We start from the raw sequence: 14,015 nt of genomic DNA on the forward strand, positions 1-14,015 counted from the left end.
ACGTCCACGGGCAGGCGGCCGTGCCCCAGTGCGGCCACACTCAGGACACAGGTGAACCAGCTGGACGTGCGCAAATGACACATTTGCCCTTGGCCCCTTCCAGGACTTTTTCACTCGAACTGTTTCTTTTTAAAACCTCGTTTGTTACCTAATTTATTTCTCTGGACACAGCGATGAGCAACTTAGGACCTTTCAGTCCCGATGCCGGCTGTGCTCCTGCCCCAGGGCGCGTGCCCATGAGTACATCGAAAATCTGTTCTCGGGACTTCCCTGGTGGCGCAGTGGTTGAGAATCCGCCTGCCAATGCGGAGGACACGGGTTCGAGCCCTGGTCCGGGAAGATCCCACATGTCACGGAGCAACTCAGCCCGTGAGCCACAACTACTGAGCCTGTCCTCTAGAGCCCATGAGCCACAACTACTGAGCCCATGTGCCACAACTACTGAGCCCACGTGCCACAACTACTGAAGCCCATGTGCCTTGAGCCCATGCTCCGCAACAAGAGAAGCCACCGCAATGAGAAGCCCACGCACCGCAACGAAGAGTAGCCCCCGCTCGCCTCAACTAGAGAAAGCCTGTGCGCAGCAAGGAAGACCCAAAGCAGCCAAAAATAAATAAAATAAATAAATTTTTTTAAAAAAAGAAAGAAAGAAAATCTGTTCTTCCACAGGAAACGTTGCTGCCAAGGGAAACGCCCCCCACAGCCCAGTGCCTTCCCTGCCTGCCGTCACTGGGCCAGGCTGGTGGCTACGTGGGCCCAGAGGCCGGAGGACGTGCAGCTCTCGTGTCTTCTAGAAGCAAGGCCCTTTGCCCGCAGCACCAGGGTCCCACAGGAGCTGCCCCAGGAGCGAGCAGTGTCCACAGCAATGGAAATCAGGTGACGCCACCCCTGAGGGGGAGCTGCAGGGCCCACGTGTCGCTAGTGGTCACTGCTCTGCCTGCTGGACTCATGGACACAGGACTGGCTGTGTCCACAGCCCAGGATCTCGGCACTGGGTGGGGGCCGAGGCTCAGGACAGGCACGCACAGCCACCTCCCAGGAGCCCGGCACGGAGGGCGGCTGCAGGTCCGGCCTGCTCCAGGCGGGCTCGGGGGAGTGGAAGGCACTGGACAGGCTGGCGGATTCCGGAGGCCGCACGAGTCCCCGTGAGGCTGCGCACGAGACGGGGCTCGGGCTGCAGAGAAATCGTTCCTCGTCTTTCTGAGTGCCGTGTATTTCGCTCATCCTCCTCTCCTTTCGGGAAATTGCTTTCAGCAGAGCCTGCCTGACCTGAGGGGCCAGGGAACGCACTCGGTGACGCTGTCGTCTGTTTGGCAGGTGCGCTCGGCGCTCGCAGCCCAGGACTCACGTTAAACTGGCGCTCGGGCACCGTCCAGAGCAGAGAACAGCTGAGAGCCATCATGGCGATGGTCTCGGGGCCCCCCCTTGGGCTCCACGGAAGATGTGTGGGCCCAAAGCGGGCAGGGTCTTGCCCACCTGGGGACCGGACCACTGCCCTCTGGCAGCAGGCAGACAGCTCTGTGCCCTAGAGACATAGGGCGCCCTGCCTCGTTCCCCTTGACCGCCTGCCCCGGCAGACTCAGCACCAGGCACTGCCCGGGTGGGGCCGGGGGAGGGCGCCTGCAGACTGGGGCGCAGCGGTGCCAGGAGGGGCTCGGGCAGCCCACTGAGACTTCGCCCGCTCCCGCTGACGTGAGGATGGCGCCCGGCACCCTGGAAGCTCCAGGCAGCGGCCTGGCCCCCAGGAGAGGCTGCAGCGTGGGAGTGGGTGCTTGAACCCTCAGAGCCTCGGGGGAAGGGAAATTTGGCGCTGCAGAAGCACAGGAGGAGCGGGAAGAATTCCATGACTCAGGTCATAACCCGTTTTCGGAAACGTGTTTTCTTCCTGAATCCACAGCACACAGCACCGTCTGCAGGCCAGACTGGGCAGCTCCGGGCTGCGTGCGGAACCCCGTGGCGGGGGCGGGGCTCGGTCCAGCTCGGCCAGGAGCTCAAGGGGACACCGAGCAGGGTGCCCCGGGCCCAGGCCCAGACCGGAGCCGCCCCACCGGCCTCCCCGCCCCCGCCCTGCTCCCGCGGAGGGGCCGGCTGGCGACTCGGTGAGCTGAGTCTGTGTGTCGCCAACCCTGGCAGCATTGCTGGCCCGCCCGGAGCCCCGCAGAGGGTGGGGCTGACCGGGAGGGTGGAGAGCGCAGGAGTCGGGACAGGACCGAGGGTGCGGGGTCGGCAGGGGGCGCAGTGCTGTCCTGTGGCCGCGGGGCTGCGTCGAGCCCCCGCCCGTGCTGAGCAGGACAGGACCCTGCTCTGGGTGGGGCGCCCCTCACCCTCATGTCCAGAGCGGCGTAGGCCTCCGGACGTGGCCCTCGGGACACACACACCAGCCACAGGCGCCACATGTGAGTGGGCCAGCCTGGGTCGCTCTGTCCAGGAGTCCAGCTGGCACCTTTGGCTAACCCCTCCCCTCTCCGGGCACCCACGACACTGTTCCCCAGCCCCACGGGGCGCAGGACCCCTGAGCAGGGCCCTCCAGCCTGGCCTGGGGCGGCACCAGAGCTGGGCACACTGAGGGACCAACAGACGGACGCCGGGATGGATGCATAGGTGCGCGTGCATCTGTGGGGAATGTGCGGGGGACCCCTGCTCAGCCCCTGCTGGGGGCATCCGCACACCGTCCTGGGGCCTTGGTCTGGGTCGGCAGCTGCTGTTTCTGGCCCCAGATGACTCGGTCCTGACTCAGGTCTCAGGCCAGCAGGGAGTGAGCAGCAGGCTGTGGGCAGGACCCCGGCGAGGCCCCCAGTCCCAAGGGCCCCAGGCAGGTGGTCGGCACCCGGGCCCTTCCAGACCTTCCTCCCAAGCTGACTCCTCCAGGCATCTTCTTACTTTTATTGCTGCTGGTTTTCCATGTTTTTTACATCTTCCCCCCAAATTTGGCAGAAGGACAACCTGCCTCGGGGCTTTTCCCCCCGAGGCCCCGGTGGATTGATCTGGAGCACGGCGGCTGCGCTGGAGGGGGCATCCTTGGAGCGGAGTTTGTTTTCTTTTCCGTGGAGCTGGAATCGGCAGCTTCCGCGTAAACCCGGAGGGCGTCATGCCCCCGGTGAGGAAGCATAGCCATGGTTTCCTGGCTTGTGACCTGGTGCTGGGGGCCCCCTCCGGCCCCTCTGCTGGTCCCCCACCCCGGGGAGGAGCTGGGGTTACCGAGGCTTCTAGAGTCCGCCACAGGATCACGGGAACACTTGGCTCCCCCAGGGCTGAAGGACAGCCTCGGCTGTCCTTCCTGGGAGCAGCTCCAGCTCCTGCCCGGAGGAGCTTCCACTGGGCGTCTAGACCTTCTGCCCAGGCCCCCGGCTCCCTGTCCGCACCGCCAAGCTGGGAGCACCGTTCAGGCAGTGCGGTCGGCGGGCGCACGGGTCGGAGCCGCCAGCCTCCCGTCCTACACGAGACGGCCCCACTTCCAAGTGCGAAGAGCTTGAATCCAGCCCTTGGAAGCGTTTCCAGAGGTTCTTGGCATCAGAAAGAGCCTTCTGTGAACCTGGGAACGTGGCCGGTGGACGCAGGGGTCCCCGTGGGCACTTCCGGGTGGGCAGCCGCACCGCACCAAGAGTGTCTGCTGCTTTCCAAAGCAAACAGGCCTGCACTGGGCCGCTGGGCACCCCTCAGCCCTGGCCGGGGGTGTCTGGCATGGATGACACACAGGGACCAGGGCAGCAGACAGAGGAAGCCCGGGACCTCTGCATCCTCCCTGGAGACCTGTTCGCCCTGTCGTGCCGGGGCACCGGTGGCTGGAGCCCTGCCCTGACCCCTGAGTGTGGAGGAGGCTGGGGACACGCCCAGACTCACACCGTGTGCACACTCACACAGGCACGGACACGTGTGTGCACACCCAGCCCGGCCCCCTCCGCACACACCGTGACGGCAACACCAGGTGACGGGTGACAGCTCGCCGAGCCCCAGAGCAAACCCACCGCCCTGCGCCCCGAGATCCCGGGAGCCCGGCTTGGCAGCCGGTCCTCATGTCCAGCCTGGGACGTCCGGGCACACACGGGACCGAGACGGCGGCTCCCAGCGCTCGGCCTCCCTGGCCTTGGGGTTGGGTGCAGCCCACAAAGCCCTGGGCGGTGGATGACCCCACGGGACAGAGAACCCCTTGCTGACGTCTCCCTCCTACTCTGGCCACAGCGGCCTCGACTCCCACACCTTCCCGGATCTGGGCCCGCGCCCCCAGTGCCCCTCGGCCAGGCCGACGGAGGTGTCCCCCCAGAACTGCGGGTCAGCCTGCCGCCTGGCCCTCCGCCGGCTGCCCTGGGCCTCAGCCATTACCGCTGAGTGAGCGCTGGTCAGGAAACTGGATATATTTGCAATTATTTAAAAGCTCAGAGCCAGCGTTCAAAATGGGGCTGTTTTTCCAGTGGAAACTGTAACGTGAGCCCAGGATCTTCCCACCAACCCCCTTGGCGTGTGAGGCCGACACCCCACTCGGGGCCACGCCAGGCCAGCCGCCCCCCGGCCGGGGTGGTCCCACTGCAGTGCCTGCCCTGCCCCGACCCGCCGGGAGCCCCCTTCGCACAACGGCCCGACCCTGGAGCGAGGGCGGGGCTGCCCACCCGGCCTGGCCGACACGAGGGCCGGGAGGAGGCGCTGAAGACCCTGCGGCCAAGCCCCACGCCCTGCGCCCTCCGCTTCGCTCAGACCGCAGGTGGCGCCGGGTCTGTCCTCCGCCGGCCGGCCGGGCGCGAGAGACTGGCCACAAGCACTTGGCTCCCAGCAGCCACGCCCTGGAGCGCAGCGCCCTCAAGCGTGCCTCCCTGGACCACCAGGCTGCAGTTCTCGCTCACCCTCCCCAGGGACCCCCAGGCTGGGCCCACCTGCACACACCTATCCTCCTTGGAGGAACGGCTGTCCCCACTTGCGTCGGCTTAAGCAGTGGAAACGCGGCACAGTGGTTATGGCTCCGTGGCCCAGAGGGCGGCACCCAGTGGTGCTTCGGGGCTGTTCACGGAGTGGAGCCTCCAACCACTCCAGGTGCCGGCGTCGGGCAGGCAGAGGGGGTCCCGCGCCCCAGCCTTGAGTCCCTGATCCCAGCGGGGCTGCCCTCACCCACCACTCACTCTAGGACCTGGGCCCTAAAGAAAGGGGTGGGGGCCCCAGGCCACTCTCCCCCACCCCACAGGGGCCTCTGCTCCCCCCCCTGCTTCGGACACTGAGCCCCAGGTCCCTGGCACAGACGTGCCCTAGAGGACAGACTCCCCCCGCAGGCTGGACACACCTGAGCGCTGCCTGCGGGTCCCCGGAGCTGAGAGGAGCCGGCGGGCAGAGGTGGGTCCCCCCACGGCCACCTCCTCCCCGGAGGGACAACAAAGCACTCTCAGCCCCTAGCGGGGGAAGGGCCACGGGAGGTGCGCACTGGGGGACATGCATGACCCAGGCTCCCTGCCTGAGCTGAGGGCCCCCTCCAGGCCCAGAGGGCCGAGGGCGGGTTGGGTGGTGTCAGGGGCCTGGGGCCACAGGCCAGCACACTTGGGGGGCCAGAGGGAAACCTGCTGCCCCCCCCGCCTCGAGGGCTCCAGGGAGACCAGGAGGTCGTGGGACCAGCCGGCATGGGCGGCCACTCCCCTAAAACGGGGGACACGCTCCTTTGTCCTGAGTGTGCGGTAGCCCTGGCCAGACAGTGGGAGGGGACGTCGCTCGGGAAGGCCCTGGTGGACGGGAGGGGCAGCCCAGGACCGCACCGCTGCGGCCCCATCCTGGGCAAGCGCCGGTGGCCAGGGGCACAGGGCAGGCCGGGGGCCACGCTGGGGCTAGAAGGCCACAGGAAGCCAGCCCTGCCAGGGACGGGAGCCACAGGTCCGGCCACCCTTCGCGGAGCCCAGCCTCCTCTCCGCCTCAGGAGGGAAGCAGAGGGGGCCTGCGCAGTCGAGGGACGGTCCAGGTGTCCGCTGCGGCCCAGGGCCTGGGCTGGGGGTGGGGGCAGGGGCGCCTCGGGGCATCAGAGTCTCCCACAAAGCCACAGGGCCGCAGGCTGGGGTGCTGGCCACTGCCGGGAAGGCTGGCGCCTCGGCCAGGGCAGGCGGGGCCCAAACACCACAGCGCCCTCTCCCCACCCCATGCCCAGCAAGGGGCCCCAGCTCTCGTTGTCTATGTGGACTGTGCAGCCCCCGGTGAGTGATGGCTGGCATGGCTGACACACACACACGCGTGGGCACACGCGCCTCCCCAGGCACGGAGCCCCTGCCCCTCGCAGGGCAGGGCGGCCACGTTCCCAGGCCTCAGAGTCCCTCTCCTTGCCCTGAGGACCCCAGCCCATGGCAGGTCCCTCACCCTGAGTCCCGCCCTGCTGGGGGCTGAGACTGGGCCCCAGGAGTGGACTCAGGTCTGGCGTCGGGTGGAGGAAAGTGCAGGCTGCCCGCCGCCCCCTGCCCTCCCTGGGCCCCCATCCTGGCCACCTGGCTGAGCCCGGGCCTCAGGGGTGTGGTGACAGCCCCGAGCGCCCACCGCCTTCCCACTCTGGGTGGACTTCAGGCCCCAGGCCATCTCAGAGGGTCCAGCGCCCGGACCTGAGCCGTAGATGGGCACCAAGGCCGCACTGGGGGATCACCCCCAGGTGCTCCTGCCAGGTGACCTGAAAGCTGCTGTGCCTCCGGTGGGACCCCAGGCCAGCACCTGCTCTGGTGTCCAGACTGGTGGGACCTCTGCCTGCGAGGATGAAAGCTGGGCCCCGCCGGGCGCCCCACCGGGCAGAGTCAGCCCTTCCCAGGGGAGATACGGATCTCGGAGCAACAAAGGGGCCTCAGGGGTCACCTTTCAGCCTCCACACAGGCTAAGGAGAGGCTGAAATGCATCCGAGATGGAGACATCAGGCAGCCTGGGCCCCCAGCCCGCTGAGCGCCACTGGGGCCGGCCTGCCCTGGAGACGCCAAGGGAGACCCCACCGGGCCGTCTCACAAACAAGGCTCCCGGCGGTCCTCTGGCCTCACACCTCCTGCCCCGGCCCCCCTAGGAAGGGTGCATGGAGTGAAGACAGATTTGAGGGAGGGGACGGAAGGGGTCCCAAGCGCCTCACACCCACATGCACACTTGCACGCGTGCACGTACACACAAGTGTGCGTGCGCTCCCGCCGGGGCCCGGGCTGCCTGGACAAGGCTGCAAGCCGGTAGCACGGCCCCCGGGGGGAGGGAGAAGCTTGGCTGCGTCCAGGACGGGCCACAGACCCTCGGTCACGTCCAGGGGGCTCTGGGCAGCGGCAAGGAGCAGGGTGGGGTGTGGGCCAGCCCCCCAGCTGGACAGACCCTGCCTCCCCCATCCACCCTCGGCCAGGAAAGACACGGGCGCTCGTCAGCGGCCAGGAGAGGAGCGAGGAGGGAGGGTGGGGGAGGCCATGGACGGGGGCTGGCCTCAGCCTGGAGCAGTGGCTGCCCGGGGCCTGTGCTCCGGCCACGGCCCTCTGCAGTGGCCAAGCATTCGGGGTGCAGGGGTGGGGCCGTGGCCAGGCCTTCCTGGGGTGGGCGTGCAGGGTACGGAGGGGTGTGGGCCTCCAGGTCCAGGCCACTGGGACCTCCAGCTCCTCTGCTGGGCCCGGCCCTGGCGTCCGCAGGGCCCTGGCGGCGAGGGCTGCCGGGCAGGCGAGGGCTGCTGGCTGGCGCTCCCCTCATTTCCTCTTGGCCCGAAGGCTCCAGGCGCCGCGGGAACAAAGGGTGGATTGTGCCTCGTCCTGGGCCTGCTCCCCGCCCGGCCGCTGCCCCTGCAGGGCCCCATGGGCGACGCTTGTGTCTGGAGCCAAGCAAGGCTCCTCCGGCCAAGCTGCGAGGGCTCAGCGAGCGGGCGGCCACGGGCACCGGCCGTGGCCCGGGAGCCTGGGAGCCTGTCCCGAGCCCAGCTGGCCCGCCACCCGCCCTGCCGGCCTCCCTGAGTCCAGCGGCAGCAGCCAGGCGGTCTCGGCTGTGCCCGCCCCTCACCTTCTCCTGTGCAGACACTTCCTGTCACCAGCCCACGGCTCTCCAGCCCCGGCCCCTGCCCAGTCCAGGCCCCCCGTGTCCTGTGACGCTCACCACCACCCACCCGCCCCGCTGGACCAGAGGCAGACACCCCCTGCTGTCCGTCCAGCCAGGCCTCACCGTCACTGGGCATCTGGGGATGCCCAACGCTCAGAGTTGGCTTCTGGGGGGCCACGCGGGCCAGGCCCCTCGGTTTCCAAGTGGGCAGAAAGGAAGCAGAGGAACTGCGCCCGACATCCTGCATCCAGCACCCCTCCGGCAAACATGTAATGAGCGCTGCTGTGTGCACGTGTGAGCCCCAAAACCCCAGCCCTCCGCAGCCTACAGATGGGGATGGTGGCAGGGCGCAGACAGTCCAAGGCCAACGCCATCCCGTTTGCCCATCGGGCCCAGGGTCCTGTGGCGGCAGACCTCCCAGCAGGCGGGCCAGTCCCTGCCTGGCCGGCACCCACACCTGGGAGACGCTGGTGGACACAGGGCCGTCCGCACGGCCTCCCCCAGAGCAGCCGGGGCCGGTGGGCCGCTCAGAGCAGAGCTTCAACCAGAGGCGCCTGGAGGTGCTGGGCTTGGGCAGAGGGGGACCAGCATCCTCCCCACCAGAAATGGGGCCGACCCTGGCGCGACCCCCACCCCCGTGGAGCCCTGCCCCCAGAGGATGCCCAGAGGCCTCCGCTTGGGGCGTCCCGTGTCTCCTTCCTCCCTCCCTCCTCCCCCACCCCCACTGTTGGTTTAGCTCCCGCCGCTGCTGTCAAAGGAGCTTTGTGGCCGCGAGTGGAGCCGGTGCCGATGGTCTTGGAGGGGCTCCAGGAACGAACAGCGGAGGACGGCTTTTGGAAGAAACTGGAAAAAAAATAAGAGGAAAAAGTTGTGAAGGAAGAAGGAATTTGCCTCTGCTGAGCCCGGTGCCGCCCCAGCCCTCCCTGGGCCTGGGTCCAGGCTGAGGTCCTGCCCACCCACCCCACCCCCCCCGGCCAGGGCCATTCCGTGCCTTCTGGGCCCAGGCCTGAGCTCACCTCCTACCCAGGCAGGCCCCAAGGGCTCCCACCGGCCCCTGAGCCGGGTCCTCTCGTCCAGGCCACAGATGAGGAGACTGAGGGTCAGAGTAGCTGGGCAGCTGCCTAGGGTCCCATGACACAGAGAGGCTGCTGGCCTGAGAAGACGGCCTGTGCACGCTGGGTGGGAGGTGCTGCCGGGCGCTTTCAGGCTGCACAGAGCACGGTGAGGGTTGAGGCTGGGGTCCTGGCTCCCTGCCTCCCAGGGCCCGAAGGGGATAAGGTGGTCACCCCCCGGACTCCCACCTTCCTGTCCCCAGGCCATGGCAGTTGACTTCAAGCTACACTTTCTGCCAGCGGCTGGGCCACACGAGCAGTCCTGGAGGCTGGCCGTGACTCCCCTGTGGTCCGGGGGGCAGGGGGGCAGGGGTGTGTGGCCACCAAGAGCTCACTGCCCCTCGCGCATCAGGTCCTGCGTAAAGCTAGGTGGCCCTGGCGTTGCTGGAGGCGTAAACCCATCCCAAGCCGGGTCCCCACGGCGTGCCTGAGGGGAGGCTCCAGCAGGCAGCGGCAGCTTCAGTGCTGCCCTGGGCTGGCGGGCCTCGTGAAAAGGCCACTGGGACAACATTGGGGCAGAGCTAGGGAGGGCCTGGAGGGATGAGGCAGCGGTCCCCAGCGAGAGTCCAGGGCTCCAGGGACCCACTGACAGGGGCTGCCAGTTTCCCAGGAAGCTCAGGAGTCCCTGAGCTGGAGGAAGAGACAGCGTCAGCGGGGGGCCTCCACCCTCGCCAGGGCCCCCCCACCAAAACCCACCTGCACTGCCTGCCAGCGGGGTGGGCGCTGCTGGGGGACGGCTGCTGCTTTCCAGCAAAGACCCCCACCCACTGGCCTTGCCCACCCCCAGCATGCAGCCCCCAGACCCTGGGGACCCCACAGAGGCAGATGGAGCCTCGGGGGTCCGCAGTCCTGGCACCAGGGCCAAGATACCCCCTGCCTGTCCTGTTCTCCCGGGCTGTGCTCTCCGCCAGGGTCTCTCTAGGGCCCAGGGATGGCATTTTGGGGACATGAGGAGGACAGCTCGGCCTTCCCTTCAACGGCGGGTCATCCCAACCAGACCCTCTCCATCTCCCACCCGTGACTCGGGATAAGCGGCCCCGCCCCTCTGGCCAGCTGTTGGCAGCTGTCACCACCTGCCGGCCCAGGGCCAGATGCCCCACGGCTGTGGAGCGAGCGGGGGTGGGGCGTACAGCTGTCTGGGTGCGAGGGCGTCTTGCCCCGCCCCCGCCCTTACCGGAGCTGCTGGACCTTTCATGGACCCCCCCGCCCCATCCTGGGATCAAGTGTGCGTCTGCGCCCAGCCACCACGGGGCGGGGGGTGGGGACCTCTGGTCCTAACCTGAGGCTGCTCCATGCAGCCAGGCCAGCACGCGCCCCTCCCCAGGGCTTGTCTGGGGGGCTGGTCGGGCCCTCAGAACTGTGCTGCTCATGCTTCCGGCTCAGCTTCCCTGGAGTCTTGAAGGTGCAGTGCGGGCGGGGCAAAGTGGGTCAGCGCAGCCTCTGGGGACGGACGCCCGCGGCCCAGGAGACAGGAGGGCGCAAGCCCCCGAGCTCTGGGCAAGGCCCAGGCAGGACTGAACCCAGATCAAGGAAGGAGGGGCCGTGTGTATCTCAGCCCGAGACCCCCTGCCGCGGGAGCATCAGTCCGCTGCGCTGGCCACCGGCCTGACCCAGACACTCTGCCTTGTCACCCCAGACAAGTGCCAGAGACAAGAGCCCCCAAAAGGAGCCAGCCTGCACCCTGAGAAGCAGGAGTGTGCTGAAGGCCCCCAACGCAGGGCCTCGTTCTGCCCCGAGCTGGTACAGGATGGGTGCTGGCAGAGCACACTCCCCCCAGCTCCCCAGGCTGCCCAGGGTGCCAAGGCAGGGGCCTGAGACGCCGGGCCTGGTCGTCAGTAGCCTTGTGGTGGATGGGCACACCCAGCCGGGGCCAGTGCAAGTCCTGTGTCAGCGGCTTCCACGCCTCAAACCAGCGGTGCCAGGGGTGCGGGCCGCTGACTGGGACGCCACTTGCTGCAGGGTCTGGGCTGGGCTGCTGCTCGGCAGACCCTGGGGGGGTGGGCTCTTGAGCCCACCGGGCACGACCCCAGGTGACCCCAGGCAACACAGCCAGAAAAAGGCGTCGGAAGCTGCTGACCCAGGGCTCCACTGGGCGCCACCCCCTGGGGGTCTCCACGAGAGAAGCCCCTTGGGAGGCAGATCCCACCTCCAGGGCCCTACATTCCCAGGTCTGGGGATCCTTGCAATCTCCCACCTGGGGTCACTGACGTGTGCTGGCCTGAATGGGAGGTCGACCCTCCCTTCCACAGACGGCGGCAGTCCAGGGGTCAGGGTGGCTGGGCCGGGGGGAGCACCGGCTTGCGGAGGTCTCTGAGCCAAGGCAGGACTGGAGAGGGCTCAGCAGGGCAGCCGTAGGGGTGGGGGACAGCCTGGGTGGGGCTGGCAGGATGGGGGTTGAATCTGGGGAAGGAATGCATGGACCTTCACTGGGCTCCTAGGAGAGGCCCTGGCCCTCAGCTCCCCTGACACCCGGCCCATCTTGTGAGGGCCCTGAGCCCAGCCAGGCCTGGGCGGTTGAAGAGGACGGGCACCCGGAACCGGGTGAGGTCAGCACGGGGCACAGAGGGAGCCCCCAGCTGCCAGGCCCCGCCCCTGCCCTGCCCAATCCCCGCCCCTCCCCGTGATCAGCAGCCTCGGTCCCTGCCCACCATATGCAGCAGGGACGTGCCAGGTGCTGGTGCCAGGCATGGGGCGGAGGCTGCCTCCCAGGCCAGCCCGGGGGCCCGGCCCCCGCACAAGCTTGGCCCTGTGGGAGTCCCCTGTCTCCGTACCACACCTTGCAGCAGCCCGCCCCACAGGCCCGTGCGTCCCAGGGCAGCCCAGCCCACGCCCTGGGTCTGGGCAAGGTCCGCCGGGGGCGCTCACCTTTCGGCCCCTCGGGGCCCAGCCCCTCCATGCCACCTCAGCCCCCGCAGCAGGTCCAGGGCCCTGCAAGCCCCAAGCAACGCCACCCGGGGGGCTGGGGCAGCCTGGCTGGCGCCTGCAGGTCCTTGACCCCATGCTCCCAGTCCCAGGTCGAGTCTGTGCTGGTCCCGACCCCATGTCCTATGTTCCTGTCCCTTTTCCTGTGTCCTACATCCTGCATTCCCGTCCCAGGTCCCCTGGCCTGGCCCCCAGACAAGGCTCTGATCCCCTGCCAGGCCCTCCCAACCCCAGGTCCACGGGGGTGTGGTGGCCCCACGTCCCCTCATCTTCAGCTTCTGTCACATGGCCTGGTCCCTGGACATCAGCCTCAGGCCCCCCCTCTGGGACAGCTGCACAAGACTCTCGGCCACCCCTTTGAAGCCAGGAGGGCTGGGCTGCAGGGCTTGGGGGTGGGGAGGGAGCAGTCACACCCGAGGGTGTCAGAGCCTGGGCTGCCCTTTCAAGGTCACCAGGCTTCAAGGGGACCAGCTTATCACAGCCCAGATCAGAGGGAAGATGCTGGCCTGGCCCCGGGGCTCCTCCTTCCTGGCACCCACCCACCCAGCACCCACCACCCAGCACCTCCACCACCCAGCACCCACCACCCAGCACCTCCACCACCCACCACCCAGCACCCACCACCCAGCACCCACCACCCAGCACCCCACCACCCAGCACCCACCCACCCAGCACCCACCACCCAGCACCCACCCACCAGCACCCAGCACCCCCACCATGGACATCGGGAGTTTCAGCCCAAATGGCTCTCAGAAGCCTCAACAGTACGAGCCATTACTGGCTGTGAAATCAGATCAAGACATTGACTCCCAGTCTGGCCTGGGAGTCACTCTGAGACACAGCTGGATCCCCCTCCTCTCCCTTGAGACTGGGGGCCCCCACTCCCACCCCACAGGGAACCCCACAGAGCTGGGCACGGGAGGCATTTCTGTTCCTGTTGGGGGTCCTGGTAGCATCATGGGTGGCTGTGCCCTGGTCTTTCTGCCTGTGGCCAAGGGCACATTAGGGCCTGGCCTTGGTGTTTGTGGAGGGGCAACTGTGGCAGGAAAAGCCAGGGTGCGGTGCCTCAGAACCCAGGAGGCGAAGTTCTGCCGCGGTGCCCCTCCTCATGCCACTCTGGGCTCCCCGGCCATTCGGAGCCCAAAGACTCTCCACTCCGGCCTGGCCTGCCACCTGGCCCCGCCTGCCGCCTGGCCCCGCCCACTCGCGCTCCCATTGGCTCCGCCCCCGCACAACCTGGGAGACCCCAAGGGGCACGGGGCGCCAGGGAGAGGGAAGGAAAAGGGGGTGTTGGACAGAGGGAGGGGGGCCGGTCAGTTGGAGGCCCAGTGAGCAGACGTCTGTCCTGGTGGGCTTCGTGGTGGCCAGGCAGCCCCAAGAGGATAGGTCTGTCTGGTCGCCCAGACCCCCCGCCCAGCCAGGCACCCTAACATGTCCACGGAATGACCAGCCCATCAGCAGCCCTCTCTCCTGAAAGGGCACTGGGGCATGGGCCCGGAGCCACTGGTCTCCCGAGAACCAGGACCCGGGGCCCTGCTGGGCCTGTCAGGTCATTAGCCCCCCAGGCTTCCCGGGGGCAGACGATGAGGGTGGTTCTCGCGGGAGCCCAGGTAGACAGCACTGTCCCTCAGGCCAAGAAGGGCACAGGGCTGGGAGTGGCAGAGGGGGACTGTACCCTCAGGGGTGCTGGGCAGGGGGCAGCTCATGCCCTGTGACCCAAAGATGGCCCACAGCCTGAGGTCTCCCCACTGCCCAGCGTCTACCCTCTCCCCACCCTACCCCCTCAGACTGAAACCCAACCAGGCGTCGGCTGCAGCGTGTCCTGTCTGGGGAACATCTGTTCGGTCACCAGCTGCGGGCTGCCTGCAGCCCACACTACCCCCCCGGCCACTGCAGCCCGGCTCCCCACAGCCGGCCAGGCCCTAGGTCTCCCGCGGTGCCCACTATAGGTGGTCTCCGTCACCAGGCCACAGCTTGGTCACTGCCCCCAGA

The sequence above is a fragment of the Balaenoptera physalus genome, assembly GCF_965194825.1.
Source record: "Balaenoptera physalus genome assembly, chromosome: 5".
NCBI classification, from domain to species: domain Eukaryota; kingdom Metazoa; phylum Chordata; class Mammalia; order Artiodactyla; family Balaenopteridae; genus Balaenoptera; species Balaenoptera physalus.